A 5,421-nucleotide genomic window follows, 5' to 3' on the forward strand; every position below is an offset into this window, starting at 1 on the left:
ATCCACTAAAAAACAATTAAGTAAAATTTTAAAGCATTTCATTTTTGTTGCTCGGTGCGTATGAGTAATTTTTTAAATAATTTTTTTTTTTAAATTGAAAATATTTAAAAAATGTAAGCGAACCATAAATAGTTTAAAATTAAAAAAAAATTTTTAATAAACATTAAAAACTGATTTAATAAAAATTAATTGTTTTATTTAGTTCATGAAGTCCAACATTTTATTTTCATTTTTATATATATAAAATGTGGGGTTTATGTTAAAGTTTTATTCCATTATGACAATTTTGAACCTTTTCAATACATTTATTTATATCTATTTTTTTTTGTTTGTGTATGCCAAACAAAGCATATTCAATTCTGAATACATAAAGTATTTTTTTTTTATGGATTGTGACATGTCTTGAGATTTGGATGACTTCTGTCAGTTATTTGATGATTTATTTCTTTTAGCATTAGATGGCTGTCTATTTTGCACGGTGCCAATTTACTATTGATTTGTGTATCACACGGTGTATTGAAGTGAAAAGTTTTTTTAAATTGATTATTTTTTTTGTATGTAATAAGAAAAAACGCTATAGATACTTAAATAATAATTTGTAGTTTGAAAATAAAAAAGTCTTAAAAAATGAGTTTCTTAGCGCGACAATACATGGTTGATGACAAATTTTTGTTATTAATAATAAATTTGACATTTTCTTTGACAAAAATAATTCGTAGGAAAGAGCTAAGAGACCTATTAATTAATTTAATGTGCTTTACAGCTTAAATTGTTAAAATATTACTGTTAGGAGATGTGGCACCACAACCATCGAGTCTATTGTGTATTCAGAATTGAATATGCATTGATTTGCAAAGCACAAAAAATAAAAAAATAAATGTAAATAAATGTATTAAAAAGGTTTGAAATTGTCATAATGAAATAAAACTTTAACATAAACCCCACATTTTTATATATGAAAATAAAAATAAAATGTTGGACTTCATGAACTGAATAAAACAATTAATTTTTATTAAATCACTTTTTAATGTTTAAAAAACAAAATTTTTTAATTTTAATCTTATTTATGGTTCGCTTACATTTTTTAAAAATTTTCAATTAAAAAATAAAAATTATCTTAAAAAATTACTCATACGCACCGAGTAACGAAAAATGTTATGCTTTTAAAATTTATTTAATTATTTTTATTTTTATTAAGAATTATTTAAGAATTATTTTTTTAGTGAATATTTTAAATACCGTTAATTTCTGTAATATACTTGTGGGTAAATATAATAATGAGCAATTAATACTCTTAACCAAGAAATGTAGATTTTATATATTTTTATGATTTTTTAGAAAGCATTTTTTATAAATATTAGAGAAATAATCATTTTGTCTGCATAAGCTTTGAGATTGTCAGAATACATCTGTACATAAAGAAGTTTTAATATTAACATAATGACATCTAAAATAGTTTAATTGAAATTAAAAAAAAAATTATAGCACTTTATTTCAGTTCAATGAAATTTACTATAATCTCACTCTTCCCCTACAAATAATTTCTGTCTTTTATAGACAATCCCAACAAATCGGTTGTAATAACCTTTTCGAATACTACAAGTGCGAAGACAGATTTTTTCCCATATATAATAATGATATATATCATTACTATTATGTAGGGAATACTGTATATTGTAGCTGACCTGGCTTATTACGCCAATCATAGTTATCGTAATTGATTCTTAGATTTATAATGAACCACCTTGAAACGTTTTGTTTTGTTTTGGTGATACAAAAAAATTGATTCCATGATGGACAAATCTGTTGCAGTTAAATTTGCACTTTACATATAATGAATTGCAGATTTTGGTTTCATAGAGAGTCTATCCGTGAGTTCTAATATCATCTCTGCTTAGTACAAAGAGTCTATGTATCATTGCTTTAAATATGTTGAGGAAATTTGCCAGAGATGTTGAACTAATAAATTATGCTGATATTTTTACTTTATTGCTTTATATTTGTATAAGCATTGATAAAAATATTGTATAAGAAATAAATCAGATAATTAATTTAAAAAATAAGTTCAAGCAATCAACGGTCCTTGCTGCAGCATCATTATTATTTTTATAAAAAACTTCTTATTCTCAGCCCTGTAATATATCTGCAATATATTTTAATACATGCAGACATATGTCCCATCCATCGCAAATAAGCATAATATCTTAATTTGTTAAAAATTATTCCTCAGAGTGACAATGGCGACAATTTAACAACAAATTGCGTAAAAACAGTGCTATCAATTCTTATGATGGCCACATACTCCCAAAACAAATGTTTCTCATTAAAATGTCTGGCATAGTAAATTTATTTAAAAAAAATATTCTTGAAAAAATTGTTATTTGTGTAAAGAAGTCAGTACGTGCTCGGTGTGGCGCTTCGACGACCAATCAAGTTGCCACATTGTAAAAATTTTTCATAGTTCGTGCCTTATTAATGTTGTCATTGTTTTTGTTGTTCCTCATAAAATGTTTGTTGTTGCCTGGTTACATAGAATTCCCAATTGGTTTTGATTAATCACACCAAAAAGCTGACAAAATCATCCAATTATACAGCAAAGTTTCATTATGTCATTGGGATACTCTTCAGCTGTGATGGAGTTCGGAAGTGGTAGTAGCGGCAGCGGAAATGGCAATAACTGAAATTTAGCTGTTAGTTCTTACCATGTTGACTAATGTTGCAGACTTAAAAAATTTTTGCGGTAAGCGGTCTGTGGCAAGAAGAGTGTAATGCAACTACTATGTATATGTTTGCCATGTGAAACCAAAATGGAATATTTTAAGGTACATTTTATGTAGTTACCACTAGTGATGTTGCATGTAATGTGAAGAAAGAAACCGACTTGCTGCACTTACTCAGGCAGTAGCAGCTTCGAAATTTTATTACTGAACTTCACTGCTGCTCTAGTGGCTCTTAGTGACGAATAGTTGGAGTAGCTGGAGTAGTTGCCACAACTGTTTTGACTTGATTGTGGCGTTACAAATTGTCGCCATTTTACATTTCTCAACAAAATGAAACTGGAGTTGCAATAACAAAAGAAAATATTGCAATGAAAGGCAGAGGGAAAAAATGTGAAATGCGATTACTTACAGTGTTGAAAAATGAACTCAACTGAAATGCTGTTGAAATAGGATTTTTCTCTTAAGCAGATTTTAAAAAATTATAACAGAAATTTGAAGACATTCATACTTTTTCTAAGCAATTAAATTAAATTTTTTTTTTTGTACATATATTTTGTTATAACACATTTAAATATAAAACTGGAAGACACAGTATTGTACAATTCACAGCAATCTCTGTACAATGTTGACACCAACTTTCTTTTGGCAAAGTTCTATTTAGGATACAGCTATAGTCGCATTCGGATCAATAACGTATTAAACTTTTTAAATAAAATACATTAAAAGTTTTTAAATGAAAATAATACTCGCAAGGAACATGGCCACACAGTGAGTGTCAATAACGAGATACTCACTGAGCGACGGCGAAACCATTTACTGTCATAAAAAGTAAAAAGATATGTAATTTAATAAAACCCAAAAGTTTTGACATCTCAGTTGCGTTCTGAGTTCTGCGTTCTGAGTTCTTTAAATAAAGTTTTCCATTTAGTGTATGAAAAATGTCAAAAAAATTATGAAAAAATAAAATATAAATATATTTTGCTGCAGTATGAATGAGGCTTAATACTCGAAAATAAAAACATATTTATGTCTGCGAATTCAGAATAAAAATATGTGTCATATTCAAGGATAACGCATTCACTTCATTTGTCACTTTTGTATACGAAAATTGAAAATGCATTACACCGTGCAGAATTATTCTTTTGTTGCGTTATTGCAGTGTCAGAACTGAGAAAAAGAATTTAGTCTTATTTTCATAAAAAAAAAATAAAAATTTGTCATAAATTGAAATTGAAAGTTGAATACGCAATATTAAAGGCTAGCATTTGACGATATAAAAAATGTTAAACAAAAAATTTAGTGAAAATCGGTTATAGAAACTAAATTAACTGAGTTTCTGCGATATATTTCTACAGTAAACTATTTCTCAACAGAAATAAAATTTTATTATAATTTTATAAAAATTTTAAGTGTTTATAAGTATAAAAATATCCTTGCCCTAAAAACAGGTTTCAAGTTACGTAGATAGTTTCACTCAATATAAGAACTATTTCTAGTAATCTCTGTATGTCTAGTGGTAGTAACAGTCTTAAGCATATGTGAGTACCTAATATGATAAACAAAAAATGGCGTCGACTAAAAAATATGGTTTCAAGTAGTACTTACTGATTTCAAAAAAATGAGAATACAGCACTGAAGAAAAGAAGCCTCGCATAGAAAATGGTGGAGAGAATAATTTGAGGAACTACCCCCGTGGATTCTAATGCAAAAAAAAAAAAAAAAGAAGGTGGTTTTTACTAATTTATAACATTATTTTCTTCTTAATTCTCTCAGACTTCTTAATGGTGAACAAAAAGTGATTAAGAGAAGTAGTTGAGCTGATCCTTCTGAATTGAAGGCTAAGAAAGAAAAAAAGAAGATAGAAGTATTCTCTGAGATTCTTTAATGGCAACTAGAAAATGGTAGAGAGAAGTAGTTGAGCTTATCCTCTTGGATAGTAATGTTAAGAAAGAAAAAAAAGAAGATAGCTTCTACAAACTTGCAACTTTTTTTTTTTGTTTAATTCTCTGAGATCCTTTAATGGCAAGTAGAAAGTAGTGGAGAGAAATAAGTGACGAACTACTGGTCCCCTCGGTTTGTAATGCTAAGGAAGAAAACAAAAGAAGAAACTAGTTTTCACTAATTTGTAAAATTCTATTATTCTTAATTCTCTAAGATTTCTTAATGGTAAATAGAATATGGTGAAAAGAAGTAGTTGATGAAATACTGATTCACGCTGCACTGTTATGCTAAGAAAGAAAAAAAAAGAAAGTACGTTCCATTAATTAAATATTTTTTTCTGAAATTTAATTGTTAAAGTCAATTATGATGAAAGAATCCATGTTTCTTAATAAAAACTATTGTTTTAAAAGAGAGATATTTGTAGCAGTAGTGAATTACAAGAACAAAATATTTTATCATTTATTAGTTAATTGAATTTTTGGCTGACTATATAGCTATTTCGATTATTGGCAAATACCCAACATCAGTGATTCTAATATTATTTTTTGTAAATTGTAAAGAACCTTTTTTTCTTAAGCCGGGGTTTTTCTCGCCGGATCCCAGAGTCGTTACAAGAATATTTTTTCTCTGTAACCCTGAATCTTCTCGTAATTAAAAAACGGGCTATTTTCGTTAGTTTCGTGGTTTTATTATTTTTCTCAAAATAAATTTATTACAATATTTATAGTTATACTTATGTACTAATGATATTTTATTGTAA

This window comes from Teleopsis dalmanni, chromosome 2 (assembly GCF_002237135.1).
Source record: "Teleopsis dalmanni isolate 2A chromosome 2, ASM223713v2, whole genome shotgun sequence".
Lineage (NCBI taxonomy): Eukaryota > Metazoa > Arthropoda > Insecta > Diptera > Diopsidae > Teleopsis > Teleopsis dalmanni.